Source organism: Canis lupus, chromosome 37, assembly GCF_003254725.2.
Source record: "Canis lupus dingo isolate Sandy chromosome 37, ASM325472v2, whole genome shotgun sequence".
In the NCBI taxonomy this organism is placed as follows: domain Eukaryota; kingdom Metazoa; phylum Chordata; class Mammalia; order Carnivora; family Canidae; genus Canis; species Canis lupus.
This window is the reverse complement of record NC_064279.1, coordinates 26,820,850-26,840,295: the sequence shown is the minus strand read 5'-3', so window position 1 is coordinate 26,840,295 and position 19,446 is coordinate 26,820,850. Positions and strand designations below refer to the sequence as shown.

Here is a 19,446-nt window from a genome sequence, read left to right as displayed (position 1 = left end):
GTGTTAAAAATCTCTTGAATGAGGCACCTGGGTGGCTCAGTGATTGTCTGCCTTTGGCTCAGGTTGTGAACCTGGGGTCCCGAGATCAAGTCCCTCATCAGGCTCCCCACAGGGAGCCTGCTTCTCCCTCTGCCTGTGTCTCTGCCTCTCTCTGTGTGTCTCTCATGAATAAATAAAACCTTTTTTTAAAAATGTCTTGAATGGGGGACACCTGGATGGCTCAATCAATTAAGCACCCAACACTTGATTTCAGTGCAGGTCATGACGTCAGGGTCATGAGACTGAGCCCTATGTTGGGCTCCCTGCTCAGCTAAGATTCTCTTGCATTTAAGATTCTTTCTCTCTTCTGCCTCTTTACAACCCCCCCCCCCCATTCACACATGCATGCAGTCACTCGTTCTCAAAAATAATAAATAAAAATCTCAAGTGTACTGCCAATATTAAAATGGAGAGATCTCACATTAAATCTGGAATTCTAGATTTCCTTTAAAAACCAGAACATCTGGGAACTCTGGGCCTGCCTTTCCCCAAAGCAACAATCAGCAAGCACTGAGGAATAGCTGCCCCTACTTAAACAGAGCAGGCATTCTGCAGGCACCCAGACTGTACCACTCCCTCTGCAAAGCCAAGCCCTAGCTACCATTTATCATCATTCTTCAGCTCCTGTAATTCTTTCAGTGGATAGTGGTTTTTGCATAATTGGTCTTAGAACACTTTCACACTCTTAAAAATCATTAAGCACTCAAAGAGCTGTTTCTATATGTTATAGCTATGAATATTTCCTTATTAAAAATTAAAATGTGTGTTAAAATACAGACATTTCATGTTAACATCAATAAAATATTTTTATGAAAAACAATTTTTTTCAAAACAAAAAAAGATTATGAAAAAATGGCATTGTTTCATATTTTTGAAAATCCCTTTGTCTGGCTTAATAGAATCAGCTGGATTCTCCTGTTATGCATTTAATCTGTTGTGATATGTTGTTTTCGTTAAAGCAAATGAAGAAAATTCAGCTTCACATAGTTGTATAAGTAGCTGGAAAATGGAGACATGTTTCCATAGCATTTCATACAATTGTCGATATTCTTCCTTGATTTAACCCTAAAACTCAGCAAGTGGTAACTTCTGAAATCATACCAAGGAACACCTACTCTGTACATTAAAATATATTGGTCTATCTTACACTTTGAATGTATCTTCTATCCATACAAGACTTTATAACATGCATCGGTCATTTAGAAAATATTGGTTCACTGAGTTATCTCTGAATGTTGACATATTTCATTGTATAACATTAAAAAAAGAGAATACCACCATTGTTTTCAGTGTGACCTCATCAGAAAAAAATCTTTAAAATATTAGGATGCTATCAAACTCACAATGGTAGATATAAGTGTTCCTAAATTCTAATGTAGCTTGAAAGCTCCAACTTTATCACTGACAACAAATTCTGACAGCTGTTTTCTCTAATATGACAAGCTAACTTCATTTATTTTTGAGAAAATGTCTGCCAGATACCCAAGCTTGAAAAACTTAAGTTTGAAAAAAAAAAAAAAAATGATGTTCCATGAAAAAAAAAGAAAAAGTGGCTAGTTCAGCTTGCAACTCAAAAAAGAATTTCCCAGGTGCTTTTCCTTAGGACAGCCACCATACTTCATTGTGCAAAAGGGTTTGATGTATACTTCCAATCTTGTCAAAAAGAATCTTAAAAAGAAAAAAAAAAAAGAATCTTAAAAAGATATATACTTAGCAAGAGTTAAGTTCTAATAAAATTAATAATTTTATATTACTCAACAAGAATTGAAATTTAATTATAATAATTGATTAATTCATTAAAATAATCTAATAAAATAATTGATGGTTATAATAAAATTATAATCATTTCATCATGGGCATTTTTAGGTGAAACTGGCTTTTTTTTTTTAAGGTATCTGTATGGTAGTGAAGAGTACAATAACTAGTAGACTGGTTTGGTACCACTGCCTTGATTCACGTGTAGTCATCATTACTTTTGCACCATCAGAGCAAATATTAATACAGTGATAAAAGCATACTTACTTTGTATTTTATGAAAATAGTTTTGACCTCATGGACCTCCTCAAAAAAATCTCAGGTACCCCCAGGAGTTCACAGATCACATCTGAGAACTGCTATAGTAGAGAAATACTTCTCTCTGCCCATTTCTGTATCAAAATCAGGAAAATAAAGGATGCTCCCAGAGGATGACACATTTTAAGAAATTGGAAGTGAGCACCCATCTCTAGTTTAAGGTTCCTGCCTGGTCCCTGTGGCCACCTAAGTCTGTAATAATGGCCCAAACATGTTACAATCACCACTGCCACTATATTTGCCCTATTTTCCACCCTAGAGTGACCACATTTCAAGCTGTCAACAGCCCTTCGCACCAGGTATGTATGAACAATAGGAGTGACACTTTGATGATCTGATGACCCAAAGCAGACACAGTTTGGAAGATGATGGAGAGCTTCTGGGAGCAACAAACACAGACCTAGCCAAGTTTCTATATTTTTGTCTCAAAGACATTAAATGAGAAGGGGAATGACTACTCATTTTTACAAAGCTGCTATTTACATATTTATTTATTTAACATTTATTAAGCCACTACTATATACTTAATCCTCCCACCTGCCCTGAAGGTTCATTTGTACCAATCTCATTCCACTCAGACTCTTAAAAGTCCACACACTGCTGGCTAGCAAAAGGAGGTATTTAAACCCAAGGCTCAGTGACTTCCAAGCCTCACAACTTCAAACAGTCTGAAAATCCTAACATTTGTAACTGGATTTCAAAACAACAATGCATTTTTTTAATTATATACAACAGGGGAACCTGGTTGAGCATCTGCCTTCAGCTCAGGTCATGATCCCAGGATCCTGGGATCCCCACAGGGAGCCTGCTTCTCCCTCTGCCTGTGTCTCTGCCTCTCTCTCTCTCTGTCTCTCATGAATAAATAAATAAAATCTTTAAAAAAATAAATTCTATACAACACATTTCTAGTGATATTAAATAATATAAAAGGGAGACCTAAGACAACAGTAAATAGTGCGGATAATAGAAAGTAATATCCCAGTTACATACATGTCATGATAAGAGTAATAACAATGGAGATGACTGGGTGGCTCAGTGGTTGAGTGTCTGCCTTTGGTTCAGGGCATGATCCTAGGGTCCAGAATCGAGTCCCACATCGGGCTCCTTGTGGGGAGCCTGCTTCTCCCTCTACCTGTGCCTCTCATGAATAAATAAATAAAATATTTTTTAAGAAGAGTAATAACGATGGTAACAATTATCATTTATTCAATCATATTTATGTCTCAGGCACAATTCTAGCTTTAGGGGATAGGCAGTGATAGAAACACAGGTTCTCCATGTGCCAGCCCCTAGTCTAAGCTTTGTTTACACATTTTATAGAGTTCACTTCAACAACCCTGTTAGGCACATATTATTATCACTTCCATTATATGAAGAAATGAAGGCTCAGAGAAGTTATTTATATTGCCCAGGATCACACTGCTTATTAGGGCAGGAGTCAAAATTCGATCCCAGGACTATCTACCTCCAAAGCTCAACTTGCATCAATTCAAGTTGAGCACCAAAATTATGCCTGGCCGCTCAGGACCTGTGTTGCAAAACTTCCCGCTCTGTAGACAAGAGTAGGTGAGTACTGTTGGACTCTAGCAGGCACAGCACAAATCCCAAACAAGGGAAAACTAATTGGAGAAGGGTGAGCAGGTAGTGATCAAAGGTGAAGAAATAACCCATGTCCAAAAGAAGGATGGTAAGGGAGACTGGAGAGAGAACCGGGGTTCCAGAATCTTCTCCCAGGAGGGTCAGTTAAACTGGTAAGTTCTAATTTCTAACACAAACGCCCCTGGGAGTGTTAAGCATTAGTTCTCTTTCTTGTGAGTATGAAATCATAACAATTACTAGTTCAAGAAGCTTAACCAAAGAAATCCAACTGTTCTGGTCAGGGCCATAAAAAAGAGAGGAATGAATTGCAGCTTTGGCTACTTGAGAAAGAATATCAAGAAAGAAAACTATGGTGATGCTAAATGTTTTTATATACTATATTATTTAACCTTCTCAACCCCCTGTATAGGTTTGACTAGTCCTCTTTTCTGATGAGAACACTGAGGCTGAGAGAAGTGATCCGCCCACCCAGGTCTATGGATGACAAAGCCCATCCTCTCTCCAGACTAGGGTGTGGCAAGTGCCAAATCCTGTCCATTGCCTACATTTATAAACAAAGTTTTATTGGAACACAGCCATGCCCAGTCCTTTACATATTTTCTGTGGCTGCTTTCATGTTCCAACAGCCTAAGCTGAATAATTACAACAGAGACCACACGGCCTACAACATCAAAAATATTTCATATCTGGCCCTTTGCAGAAAAAGTTTGTTGACCTCCTCTCTAGAGGAGATTTCCCACGAGCTGTGCTGTTTCTTCAAACTAAACCTTCCCAGGGCCCTCAACATACATACGAAACAGACACAAGCCTAATATTGTTAAAATTGCATCTTATAAATTCAACTTTACAGAACATTGACTGACTGCAAATTCAGTCAGTAAGATAAAGTTAGTTTTGAGTAACACCAAATTTGAAAATAGCAAGTTTTTAGAGCTTAGTTGCAGTCTCGAAGCAGCACAGGCATACTATTTATACTTCATCTAACTTTCTTCCAGGCTAGCTCACATTGACCCCAAAGCCTGAAGAGAAGTTGTTCTAGAAAGCATTTGCTTTCCAAGTCAAATCTTTGACAATGTCATCATTTCTACTCATGGCCATAAAACTCAGTGAATGAGAAATAAATATTCATGGAATGACCAGATAAAGAATTTTCACACTGTGATATAGTTACATTTTCATTTACTGTACAATGCAATTTTTAAAATTTTTATTCTAATAATACAACACACTCAGGAATACCTTTACAAACTTCTGGTGTGGGGGCAAGGCCCCTTTTTTGAGTGTACATGAACTATTTGGAGTTCCAAAGTACTCGTTTTTCCTATAAAGCACAGTGATTTGTAAAACTGATGGAGAGAGCTGTGGGTCAGGTAAGTAAGTCTAGGTCAGTTAAGAGCGTCTTTTTGCAGAAGTAACTCAAAAGTTCAAGTCCTTGGTTCAGTTTATCAAACTTCTAGTTTTATCCCTTTTTCACCAATTTCCACTTTCCTTTTATTATTTGTTTATATTTTTATTTTGGTTTAGCTTTGAGGGAATACTCTTTCCAGGTTCCTGAGCTGAAAGCTTATTATATCTCAGGTTGGGTTCCCTAGAAGCAGAGCCTGGGATGAGGATTCTTGTAAAACTGGTTTGTTATAGAAGCGCGCACAAGAACCTATAAGAAATAGCAGGAAGGGAGTGGAAAAGTCTAACCTCATTCCACCTAATCCTCAGGGGAGCTCCATAGCATAAATCAAGCATGGCCTGTACCATAGCCTGTCCTAACTTGTAGCAAGGAGGCAGGACCTGTGTGGGCCAACATTATAGTGTGGTCCGTGCTCACATCCAGAGTCAGATAATCCTCCTCTGACAAAGCATGGGGTAGGGGGAACCCATTCAATCCAAGACCCCAGCACATGCTTAGAACTACAGATAGTATTGAACCCTGTATATACTGTTTTTTCCTATACCCACCTATCTAGGATGAAGTTTGATTTACAAATTAGGTACAGTAAGAGATTAAGAAAAAAAACTAGGGCAGCCCAGGTGGCTCAGTGGTTTAGCGCCGCCTTCAGCCCAGGGTGTGACCCTGGAGACCTGGGATCAAGTCCCACGTCAGGCTCCCTGTATGGAGCCTGCTTCTCCCTCTGCCTGTGTCTCTGCCTCTCTCTCTCTCTCTGTGTCTCTCATGAATAAATAAATAAAATCTTTAAAAAAAAGATTTAAAACAGCTTTAAAAAAGAAAAATAATAATCAAGGAAAATAATTATAATAACACATTGCAATAAAATTTATGTGCATGTGGTCTCTCTCTCTCTCAAAATATCATACTGTACTCACTCCTCTTCCTGTGATAATGTGAGATGACAAAATGCCTAGGTGATGAGATGAATGGAGGCGAATAACTTAAGCATTGCAATTTTATTTCTGCAAGCGTAGCGGCTTGCTTACAGAGTGTGCTTGGCGCTGGCTGGGCTCTGTGCATCACACGGTGTGAATAAAGTTCACAGGCTTTTAGCTTCAGGGAGTTTATCATCTAGTAAGAGATACAGGCATGCCAGAGGCATGACTGGATCTGAGCAAGAGCACACATGCCACAATCATGAGTTTGCTTCTGCGACTTTATGTAAACCCGGGCACCCGTGAGATGGCAGCAAGAAAGGAGAGAGGGGAAAATGGTGACCAGCAGAGACAGATGAGGAGACACCAAAGAAACATGCTTTCTACTTTGCATTTTTTTTCTTTTGGCCTAAAGGCCATGGAAAAAATACCAACAGCAAATGCCTACCACGTAGCACACTTTCTAGCTGATTCTCGCACATTATCACCCTTAACCTTCATACCAACCCTTTGCAGCAGGAATTAGTTTCAGCATTCTCTAAATGAGAAAACTGAAACTCAGGTCACTAATAAATTGAGGGACCAGAATTCAAAGCACATCTTTTTTTTTAACCATACAACCTCGATTTTTTTCCATCGCCGTATGTGGTGTGCCTCCAGGGCTTTAGGATGCACAGATTTAAGTTCGGTAACAGAAGCAGTTTGGAAAGTTACACACCTTAACCTGAACTAATTTAGATAAATCACTCTGTAAAGCGAATCCAATCACACCCCATTCAGTCCTGACTCACCAGTAAACTGGGGTCAACCTGTCCCTCCTGGCCTTAGAGGGGAATAAAAGAGAAGAGGACAAAGGACAGAAACAGAGCCTGGGTGGTGACTCTTGAAAAACTAGTTTGTTGCAGAGGTGCTCACAAGAACCTATGAGGAGTGAGATAGCAGGATGGGAATGGAAAAAGTCTAACCTTGCTCCCCTGAATCCCATGGGGAGCTCCATAGCATAAATCAAGCATGAATTGCACCATAGCCTGTCCTAAATGGTGGCAAGGATGCAGGACCTATACTCTTGCATTTGCCCAGACATAAGGACTGGCATGTGTAATCGTAGTAAAATTTTAACATTTTTTTAAAGATTTTATTTATTCATGAGAGACACAGAGGCAGAGACACAACACAGGCAGAGGGAGAAGCAGGCTTCCTGCAAGGAGCCCCATGCAGGACTCGATCCCAGGACCCTGGGGTCACGACCTGAGCCAAAGGCAGATGCTCAATCACTCAGCCACCCGGGTGCCCCAAATTTTAACATTTTTAATAGGCTTTTCTTTTCTTCCCCTCTGAGTACACCACTTCTTCCCTGGTCCAACTTTGCAGCCATCTGCAAGGAGGGAAATTAGAATTTATCCATGAAAGAACGTAAAAGCAAATGCAAAATAACTTATAACCTGTGTCATTGAGAAATAACATTATGCAGCACACTAATGTCTTGAATGATACCCATCCTTATACCTGCCTCTAACGCAACAAGGGTTAATTCAGGAGGTCTCAACTCACTGAGTTCTCTTGTGGTGTAGAATCATCACTTTGGGTTGTGTGTGTCGGACGTTAAACACAGAAGACACATCTGACTGGATGACCACATCTCGGATCCCATAGTTCTAGTATCACTATGCCTGATATTAGCAATCAAGTGTCTTGTTAGAGAATAATCATTATATGGCAATTTTTTGATAGGTGGAAAATAAAATGCCTTGCAGAGAGCCAACCTTTCACCAATTTTCACAAAGATGCTTTCGCATTGGTAGCATCCCAACGCAAAGAAAATTCCTTTTCTTTCTATTCTTCTAGGGCTTTGTACTGATTATAGCTGCAGAGATGCCATGTAACAAACAACTCAAAAAATTTCAGTAACTGACAACAGCAGGACTGCTATTGTGGATCACAAAGAAAAAGAAAAAAGAAAAAACAATTATTTACTTTTCATGGATCTGCAATGTTTGCTGTGCTCTGCTGGACTCAGCTGGATTTGGACCAGTTTGCCATCAAGACTGCAGGTCAGGTTTTAGTTCTGCTCTATGTGTCACTCATTCCGAGACCCAGGCAAAATCAGCTGTAGCTACCTAAAGCATGTTTCTCTGATGGCAGACAGCACAGGCTCAAGAAGTTAAGCCAAAGCACACAAGTGAATTTAAAACCTCTGATCATGTCACATTCACTCATCTTCTATTGACCAAAGCAAACCTCAAAACCAAGGACATCAGAGTGGGGAGGGAAGTATCCTCCTCCCACTGGGGTGAGAAAGGAGAGTGAATTTTTGCTAAACAGTAACAAAGCCCTACACAGACTTAGTCTATGGCACTCTACAGTATTAGGAGGATACATTGTAGAGAAATCCCACCACTATTACAGCTCAGGGAATAGTAGAAACTATTTTCATATTGAGACAGGTCATTTCCCATATACCACTGGTTTCTGCACACTGGGTTTTGCATACTGTTTTAAAAGAGATCAGTCTGCTGATCTTTCACTTTTTTGTGGATTGGTATAATACACCAAAGTTAAGCAAACTAAACACTATCTATAAAGAATCTGAGAGTAAGTATTTTTGACTTTGCAGGCTATCTGGTCTCTTGCAACTATTCAATCTGGCCACCACAGTGCAAAAGCAGGCACCAGCAATACTTAAATAAATGGGCATAGCTATGTTCCAATAAAAACTTACTCGCCAATAAATAAAAATGTCACTATTTACAGACGACATAAATAGAAAACCCTAAAGATTCCATCAGAAAATGGTTAGAACTAGTGAACAAATTAAGTAAAGATGCAAGATTCAAAATCAATACACAAAATTCTGTTAGGAAAAAAAAAAAAAAAACGATTACCTGTAGAGGAAGGAAGAGAATTGGGTAAGGGACAAGTATGGAAGCTTAACTCCTTTGACTATAATTTGTTTTGTAGATTTAATCTTGGAACTATGTCAATATTTTACATCATTTTAAAACATAAATAAATAAATAAATAAATAAATAAATAAATAAATAAATAAGTAAATAAGTAAATAAATAAATAAATCACCCAAGAATCAGAAAAAAAATCTGTATAATTTCTTTACACTAATATTATCTATCAGAAAGAGAAATTTAGAAAACAATCCCATTTACAATTGCATAAAAAAGAATAAAACTCATAGAATAAGTTCAACCAAGGAAATGAAAGTTCTGTATATTGAAAACTACAAGACTTGAAGGAACAAATTGAAAAAGACACAAATACCTGGGAAGGTATCCCATACTCCTGTGGATTAGAAGGACTGATATCCTTAAAATGTTGATACTACCCAAAGCAATCTACATATTCAATGCAATCCCTATCAAAATCCTAATGGCATTTCTCATAGAAATAGAACAAACAATCCCAATATTTGTAAGGCACCACTAAGGACTTCAAATAGCCAAAGCAGTCTTGAGAAAGAACAAAGCTGTAGGCACCACACTCCCTAATTTCAAACTACACCACAGAGCTATAGTAATTAAAACAGTTTGGTATCGGCACAAAAACAGACACATAGATCAATGGGACAGAACAGAGAGCACAGAAATAAACCCACACTTATATGGTCAAATAATTTATGACAAAGGAACGAAGAATATACAATGGGGAAAGGGTAATCTCTTCAATAAATGGTATTGGGAAAATTGGACAGCCCCATGCAAAAGAATGAAACTGGACCACCATCTTACAACATGCACAAAAATTAATTCAAAATAGATTACAGGCTTAAACATAAGACAGAAACCATAAAACTCCTTGAAGAAAATATAAGGGGCAAGCTTTTTGACATGAATCTTGGTAATGATTTTTTAAATCTAATACCATAAGCAAAAGCAAAAAAAGCAAACATAAACAAGTGGGACTCCACCGACGACAAAGCTTCTGCATGCCAAAGGAAGTCATCAACCAAATGAAAAGGAATCTACCAAATGAGAGAAAATAATTCTAAGTCATGTATCTGATAAGGAGCTAATATTCAAACTGCACAAAGAGCTCATACAACTCAAAAGCTAAAAAGCAATCTGATTTTTAAAATGGGCAGAGGATCTGAATTTTTTCAAAGAAGACATATGGATGGCAAACAGATAAATGAAAACACGCTCAATGTCATTAATTTTCATTTGCACGATCAAAACCACGATGACGTATCACCTCATACCTGTCGGAGTGGCCACTAACAAAAAAACAAGAACTAACAAGTGTTCGCAAGGATGTGGAGAAAAGAGGCCCAGCACTCTCATTTCTGCCACATTCTACTGGTGAAGCACCTCTTCTGTCATCTATAACCATGTCCTCCATGTCCAATGTAGGCCTGTGTCTGAATGTCAACTTTCTCACCTCTGGGCCTTCAAATGAGATGAAATTATTTTTGATGCTTCACATTCACACTGCTAAGCAGATCTCCCCTCCTACAAGGCAACAGCAAAACCTCCTGCTCTGAAGACTTCTCTGCCCAGAAAATGGTGCTGCCATTCAGCCCCAGGTGAAATTAATTAAGGTAATTTAGTAGCAAAGGCAGGGGTTGCCTATTCTCTATCACGTCTGGCATAGCTTGAGACATTCTAGGCATCCCCCACTAGACTGAGTGTAGGTGGGTCTCTTCTCCCAAAAGACCTAGCTCTATCCAAACATCTGGCCCCACGTGCCATGGGGGAAGCCTGACACAACAGGGCTTATAAATGGTAAGGTGTGGGGGAGTGGAGCCAAAGCAGACAGCTCCTGAGGCCCATGCACAATGTTGAGTCCAATACAATTTTCACCACTATCACACCCCCAGGGCACCTGGGTGGCTCAGTCAGTTAAGCATCTGCCTTTGGCGCAGGTCATGATCTCAGGGTCCTGAAATAGAGCCTCTCACTGGGCATCCTGCTCAGCAAGGAGTTTGCTTCTCTCTCTTCCTCTCTCTCTCCCAAATAAATAATTTTTAAAAAAAAATTTTAAACCACACCCCCTAGGTGTGTGTTAAACTACACCTCACTCTTAGTCCAGAAACACCTTGAAAAATTATAATTTTAGATTTTACAATGGAGTTGCTACCCTCCTCGGGCCCAATGTAATTCTGATAATGGTAGGTGCGTTCACCAAAAGGATAAAGTTCTCCCGCACTGGCCCTCTGTGCTTCCATCAGTCCCTTCATTCTCTATCTCAGTCTTTACCATCTGCGTCTCCCCCAAACGCACAGGCACTTCCTAGACTCACCGAAGTCACTCAAACGACCACACTGACTTTGGGCAGGAGCTATAGCATCTGCACAAGTTCACCTTATCTACCACCATGCCCTGCCCTCCCGACCTGCCTGCACCTGGGCTCTTCCCTACACCTCCTCTTCCTGGCCTCTAGCCCAAGCCAAGAAGCCGGATGGTAATTAAAGAAATAAATACCAGATTGTCACAGACACCGTTTCCAGCTCCAGTACCTACAACCACGCAAAGGAGATGATCCAGAAGAGATATCAAAGTACGAATATCCTTTGGCCTTTAGTGTGAATATTGCAGAGTATCCCTCTGTCCTTCCACTGAATGAAACGAGGCCTGCCCTGTTCCACCCCATATCGCATGGAGGGCCTGAGGGACGGTGGATGGGGGACAGATTCCATCCAGACCCTGTACCTTTAATCCAGCCAGAAACACCCACATGCTATACACCTTCAGGACCATAAATCTGAGCTGTCAACACCCCAACAGAGCTCACGGCAGTCATCCTATAACCTACTCACCCTAATCCTTTCTAATCTGCCGTTTGTCTGGTTACTGACTCTTGGTTCTATCTCCCATTTATAGTCCTGTTGGCTTGACAGATGCGTGTAATCTCCTGCTCTCTCGCCTCCCTGTCAAAGGCACTGTCTTGGTCTTTGCTCACCAACTCCTGTGTTTTCTACTTTCAGTATAAAACCCCCCAGAGTGCCTATGAGGACCCCAACAAGCTCAATCATGGGGCAGGGATTCACAAAATCAGTCCTTTTTATCTTCAGTGCATGGCCCATATTGGGGATTCATGAAAATTTGTTGAATGACGGAGCGATGCGTAAAGACCTTGACCTCATAAGCAATTGTCCCATCAAACCCAGACAACCGGCCCGCAACGAGCTATTTCCGAATGCGTTTGTGTCAAGTGCTGGCGAAAAGTGATACCCAGGGGAAGACGAGCCAGACTGAACTACTTAAGGAAACAAAGCATCTTTGAGACATGAAATTAATTAACTGCTTCCAAAGGGAGCAGAAAGTAGGAGGTTAGGAGGGGTGAGAAATTTTATATAACTTTCCAAAGGACAAGGGACTTGATAGTAAACTAAGAATTTCAAGCTCTAAATTCAAACACTGCCTTCCAACCCCATGGCTTAGCTGTGTGGGATAGGCACTCAGAATCGGGATTTGGTTATGTACAAAGGGAAGCTCTGAAAGAGAAAAAAAACAATAAATTAAATGCATAAATCGAGAGGATTTGGGGCTTTTTAGAAGTTACTGCACAATATTCTCTGAGGGTGATTTTAGACTAGACCTTGACAGGGTGAGATTGTGAATATAAAAGTGAGCTTTTGTCAATCAGAAGGCACTTCTGCAGAAATAAGTTTCTAGAGACTAACCAAAGGGAATTTCAAAGATCTAGTTTACATTCTCTGTGTCTTTGGGCCCATTTCCTTGGGATTTAAGAAACCATAAGGATTTTGAGATCTTGAAACAGCCGTATAAAACACTGTTTGGTATGAGTCTCACAGTATTTGGTGCTCCCAGGCATGGACATTTTATTTCGGTCTGTTCTGCTACCTAATTCCATTGTCCAGGCCTCCAGGCCTTTGCATGGTTGGCCAGCTTCCTAGACAGAAGGGAACAACAGCTATATCTTTTCTCTGCCCCCCATGAATCTCAGGAGCAAAACAGAAGGGAGTGAGGATATGTCAATGGAGGAGGAGGTCCTGAAGCCAGGATGCTTCCAGCCCAGAAAGGATGTATATATAGGGACATCTGGGTGGCTCAGCGATTTAGTGCCTGCTTTCCACCCAGGGCATGAGCCTGGAGTCCCAGGATCGAGTCCCGCATTGGGTTCCCTGCATGGAGCCTGCTTCTCCCTCTGCCTGTCTCTCTCTCTCTCTCTGTCTCTCTCTCATCTCTCTCATGAATAAATAAAATCTTTAAAAAAAGGATATATATATATATACATACTATATCCATGAAGTCACATAAAAGTGGTCCTACAACCAGCAAAGGGGATTCTTCGGCAAGTACCTAAACTAAAAAAAAAAAAAAAAAAAAAATTCTGAAAGATTCTACTAGAAGTCATGTCTTCTGTTTATTAAAGATGTCATATATCTGCTCTTAGTTCTGCCGTGTTGATCATGAAGATAGTTCAGCCCTGCTGCTTGCCCCAAATGGTATCCTGATCCTGCTGTATCCAGAATCTGGCCATCAGGACACCCGCACAGCTGCAGTCTCCTTGGTCATGGGCGGTGGAGAGAGTGTCTTCTCTCTGATTCTCTTGCTCTGTGATTGTGTGTGTGTGTGTGTGTGTGTGCACATGTGCACATCTGGACGTTTTCGCTACGTCTCCCCTCTGTCTTCATCTGTGTATCTTTCTCTGTGTTTCTCTGTCTCCCTCTCTCTTTGCGTGGCTGCCTCTGCAAACCCCCTAATTTCTCTAAATCTGTATTTATATTTTTCTGTCCTTGAATATATGTGTTCATGTATATATTCCTCTCTCTCCGCTTCCTCTCTCTGCCTTTCACTCGGTCTCCCTTTCTTAATCTCTATTTCTTTGTCCTCCTTTCTCTCTTTTTGAATCTGATCCTAACCAAAATCATTTCATTAAAAACAGAAAAATAGGGGCACCGGTGGCTCGGTGGTGGAGCATCTGCCCTTGGCTCAGGTCATGATCCCGGGGTCCTGGGATCAAGTCCCATATCGGGCTCCCCGCAGGGAGCCTGCTTCTCCCTCTGCATGTGTTCTGTCTCTGCCTCTCCCTCTGTATCTCTCATGAATGAATAAAATCTTTTTAAAAAAACAAAAATATCATGAAGTACTTACTGTGTGACCTAGAATATTATCCAAGAAACCAAGCTGAATTAATGGAATTACTTAGGGAAAAAAAAAAAAAAAAGGTGTGTTCAATAAAGAGCAAATGATATTGATATGATCCTCTTAAAATATTTTTGTTCATAATGTAACTGGCAAGGTCAAAATATTCTGAACCCCAAAATCATGAGGCCACGGGCACCTGCAGCCTGCTCTGCCCGTTGCAGCAGCTCCGGGGACTGACTGGCTCCAGGCACAGTGAAAGAGGACCTCTTGGAGAACAAACAAAGTCAATGCAGATACCAAACACCAGGAGTCAACCCCACCTGCCCCCTTCTGACTGGCCCCAGGACATTGCAAGACCCAAGTGTAGCCGCTAGGAGCAGAGCCCTTGGCTCAGAGCTCTCCAGGGCGCTCCAGGTAAGGACAGCAACCCGAGAGGCAGTGGTCTCCTCCTGCCTTCTTGCTTGTGTCGAAAACCAACAGAGAAAGAGAATCAGGCCTGAAAATCCTTGGATCACACTTAGCCCTTTTAAGAAAACCCACCACACCCCCCTCTTTCTTTGCTGCCTCGGCCAGGTAACTCAGTTCCACACTTAGACATGCACATGGGCCTGTGCACGCTCACACACACATACACACAGCTAGGTTTCTTTCTCCTTCCCATCCTTCCCGTGGTAGCTAATAACTGAGAACATTTATTAAAAGCTAACTACGTGGCAAGCATGATTTTAAACACCTTCCGTGTCTATCTCATCTATGGCCCACAACATGTTATGCCGGTGCTGCTATTATCTCTAATGCCCAAAATGAGGGGCCTGAGGCACAGGTGACTTAATTTACCAAAATGCACGCAACCCGCCAAGGGAGAAGCCAAGATTCCAGCTCCAGAACCAATACCGGAAACACTACTCCAGGTTGCCTAAAGCTAGCTGTTGATGATTAGCAGATATTAGCAGAGAAAGCTATGTGCCCTCTTTATTCTCTAATGAGCTCCCAGGACCCAATAGATAACAAGCTTCTTAAGATCAAACGCTTTTAGAATGCTGAGCAGCACAGAAAATTTGGGGTCACTTTGAAGGGGAACTAACTACTTTGAGTACTGGGGGGAAAAAAGAAAAATCACATTTCCCCTGACTTTTTATTTAAAGAATAATCAAGAAAATGTTTCCCCTTTCTCTCTCACTGAATACAATTTATCTTTATCAAACCAGAAAAGAATGTAGCTCCAGCTGGAAGTTTCTCACAAAGCCTTGGGAGATGAAAGGTACAGTAATAGATACACAAAGCAGTTGCTTTTTATCTGTGAAGAGCTGGTTTCATATGGTCCTTTCATAAGAGTGAAAAATAAGACATTGTGTTTATGTGGAGCATACATTTGTCTGCGTCACAACAACAACAACAAAAAAAAGGAGTATTACTGTCTACTGGGACAACCTAAATTCTTCACTGTTTGTATTGGGTCTGGCCCAGGTGCTCCATAATAGTGGAAAACCTGCTTTTTAAGCACCTCAAGTGTAAACCAAGTGGCCAATTTAGGCTCAAAGCAACTGCATTTGTTATCTGTCCTAAACAGGAGCCCACCCCATACTTTTTACTCAGCTGAAGAAAGGGAACACTGGAAATTTCGGAAACAGGACAATTGATGGTACCTGGCTTTGTGTCAAGCAAAAGCCAGCCTCTGCATTGAAAAGTCGTGACCTTGAAAAGCTGGTTAAAATGGATGATGCGTTGGCTGCTGGCTGGAGAGCCAGGCGGGAAGTAGGTCAGCGGAGTTACAGGCCAGCCTCTGTCACTCCCAGCCTGTGCATCTCAGAAGGAAAAAAAAGAAGAAAAAAAAATCTCAGACAGAGTAAGACACTGTGTGTGGTTCCGGGCAGCATGTCGTATTGACAAAACCTTCACCACTGAATGAAATCATCGAGGGGAAGCTGTCAGCCCCTGCCACGTCCAGGAGACTGCTTGCTGCTCGTTTAATTAATTAGGGGTTGTCCTGTGTTTTGTTTTGTTGTTTGGTGAGGTCTCTGTGGACCTCACCACCCTGTCACCTCTTACAGGCTGCCCACCAGGCACCTAATGGCCCTGGCCCCGCTGACGGACAGCAGGAGCTAAAGAGGAAACCCGGATCTCAAAGGGACTTTTTTTTTTTTAAGATTTTATTTATTTATTAAAGACACACAGAGAGAGGCGGAGACATAGGCAGAGGGAGAAGCAGGCTCCATGCAGGAGGCCCCATGTGGGATTCGATCCTGGGACTCTGGGATCATACCCTGAGCTAAAGGTAGACACTCAACCACTGAGCCACTCAGGGACTTTAGACTTGGGGATGAAAGCCAAGCTCTGGACCCTTCCCCTCACCTCCCCACCCTCCACCCCACCTGCCCTGCTCTGAGAGGCACTGCAATGCATTGTTCAGGGACACAGCTTCTGGAATCAGACGGCCTGGTTTTTATTCCTCTGAGCTCGCTCATTAGCTGTGTGACCCCGGACACAAATCCTAACCTTTCTGCTTCCCATTGTCCTCATCTTCAAGACAGCAGGAATGATTGCACACACCTTGTGGGCTTCTCTTGTGTTGCACGTCCCATCAGAACACCAGGAGGCAAAGTTCCCTCAAAGCTGGATACTCTGAGGAGGGCTTAGTAAGAGAACTGGTTACAAAGGAGTGTGGAGGATGCAGCCAAACCACATGAGAGGGTGCAGTGCCCCTAAGCTAACAACGGTGGGGGGTGGGGGGTTGGTCATTATCATGCCCAGGCCTGAGGGGGCACCCGTCAGACGTGGCTATCTACACCCAAAGAGAGGGGTGCTTGGTGAAGAGGGGTGCCTGCTGAGTTCTGAGCTTCACTGCAGGGAGGCAGCCAGGAAATGCAGGAATAAACATACTGACTCCTCTCCTCCCTCCCCCAGGGCTTCCATTTTTCCCATTGGCTGAAACCAAAAGAGAAGGGAAGTCAAGGGAACCCCCAGTGCCTTCCGCCTGGGGCCCTGACCAGGGTGGGAAAGGGTAGAGAGTGACTCACAGGGGCAGATGTAAGCAAGCGCACGTCAAGAATTCCATGAGGCAGTGGGATGCAGAGCCTAGAAAACACATTCGGTATCCACTAATGGCTTACTGCATGTCCCTGGTCACCAGTCCTTGGGTACACCATGAACTGCAGGACTTGAACAACAGGGTGGGGACTGCAGGTGCTTTGCAAATAAGGCTCTGGTGCCCAGCGAAACCATTGCTCCTTTCTCATCCTGCCTCCAGGATCCTCCCAGATCCCCCCTGGTCACATAGCTCACACCCTTCTGGTCCTAAAAGGAAACAACCTCCCAGCAGTGGGGAGGGAAATTGGCCCACGATCCTTCAGCACCCCGCTAGCCTTAGTGACCACAGCCACTCTCCACATTCACCCAGCCAGTTTCCAAAATCTTTTTTTTTTTTCAAAAGATACTTTTATCAACACTCTATACATGCATGCAACATATGGAGCCGTTAAGATCAGGCACTTCTAGGTAAAGTAGGGCCAGACCCACAGAGCCAAGCCCAGAGCCACAGAGAACACTCTTCCAAGACACCTGACCCACAGGTGTCCCTCACGTTGTTCTTGGTCCTCCCCTGGGTCTCGCCTTCCAGGTGCTGAACCAGCAGTCCTCAACTGCTCAATTACTACCCACCAGGGGATTTGGGAGCTTAAGCACTAGGACTGGAACCTTACCATTCCCGAGTGTGTAACTCATTATACAGGCCCTTTCACCCACACTACATCATTGCATCCCAACAACAAGCTTGAGCTTCCCTAAGTTCACTCCAAAGTGAGCAGCACAGACAGGCCTGGAAACGTTTTTCATTTGTTTTGTTTTGTTTTGTTTCAGGGCACAAGGAGGAGCCCAGCAGATTTGGTTAGGTTGTCATAAATGGGTTTTTTTTTTAATTCTTATTATATTTATCAGTTGCCAACATCTTTTCTTCTTAACACTATTTAAAATCATTGTCTGTATTTGCCTGTGTGATGTCTTCCTCGCCACCTCGAACGCTGGGCGGGCTCCCTGGAAGGAAGGCCCATGCCTGTCTCCTGCATGGCCACGTCCCCATGTCTAGCCCAACGTCTGACATGCAACCCACACACGCAATTCTTATTTGCTGAATAAAAGGGTGAATCCCTTAGTCCCATTCTTTTAGGTTATTTACCCTAACTAGGCTTCAAGGTTCCCAAGGCTAAAAATAACCAGGTTTTGACTCAGCAGCTGGCGAATGTCCAGATTACTTTTAGCTGCTAAGGTTAGGGAGGAAAAGTGGGCCAGACCTCACTGGAAGAAACTTCCCGCCGGTACCTCCTTGCTCAGCAAATGTTAAAGACTCGTGTGTCACGAATATTGACCAAGGCGGGCGCGCCTCTCCGTTTTCCCAGGAGTCTCAAGCCTCAACAGCCTATAGTTTCTAGAAGTTTACGAATTCTTTCCCACGAGACTGTGAGCCCTTAAGGAACAAGGACTCTGCCCTACTCATCTTTATTTCCCTAGGAATTAAAAGTGCACCTGGATCAGGCGAGGCCCCAAATAATCATTTGATGAATGTTTGTGAATGATTAGCAATGCAAGCCTGAGCACTCGTGTATGGAATCCTGGAATTTTATGACCAGAGGGATTTCAGCTACCGTCTAAAAACTGCTCCGTCTAGGCCACCTGGCTGACTCAGTTGCTAGAGCATTTAACTCTTGATCTCAGGGTTTTGAGTTCAAGCCCCACATTGGGTGTAGAGCTCACCTATAAAAAATTTAAAAAAAGAAGCCTAGGTGGCTCAGTGGTTGAGTGCCTGCCTTCAGCTCAGGGCATGATCCTGGGGTCCCGGGATCGAGTCCCACATCGGGCTCCCTGCATGGAGCCTGCTTCTCCCTCTGCCTGTGTCTCTGCCTCTATCTCATGAATAAATAAAATCTTTAAAAAAAGTTTTTTTTAAATGAAGCTGCTCTGTCCAATGTGTTAGCCACCAGCTATGTGTGGCAACTGAAATTAAATAAAATTAAAACATATTCCGTGCTAGCACTTTTCCTAGGGTTCCGTGGCTGCCGCTGCCATACAGGATGGTGCCGAAAGAGAATGCCTCCATCATCACAGAAGACCCTTTCAGACAGCGCCAAAAAGTGTCTCGGGCTATAGCAAGAGAATGGAGTCTCAGAGAAAGAAAGAAATTTCTTCCCCTGAGTCACTCAAGAAGGTGAGGAACAAAAACTGGACCAAAAAGCTAAGTGTCCTGCTTACCAGTCTGTGTTTTCCCACCATTACACTGGGTCCACACGTTCTGAGGGCCTCACCTACAAGAGCCACAAAGTGCCCTCCTCTTCCAGGTCAGCTCAGCTCTCTAGGGGGCCAG

At 42.4% G+C, this 19,446-nt stretch overlaps 1 long non-coding RNA gene across 1 annotated transcript in view; it reads right to left on the bottom strand.

The window, feature by feature from the left end:
- Positions 1 to 902: 902 nt before the first annotated feature.
- The window catches only part of LOC125754485 (uncharacterized), an 89,931-nt gene continuing 71,387 nt past the window's right edge, over positions 903 to 19,446 (bottom strand). The window contains exon 5 of the long non-coding RNA XR_007408832.1: positions 903 to 1,707. This is a non-coding gene — a long non-coding RNA (uncharacterized LOC125754485). The remainder of the gene's footprint in view (positions 1,708 to 19,446) is intronic.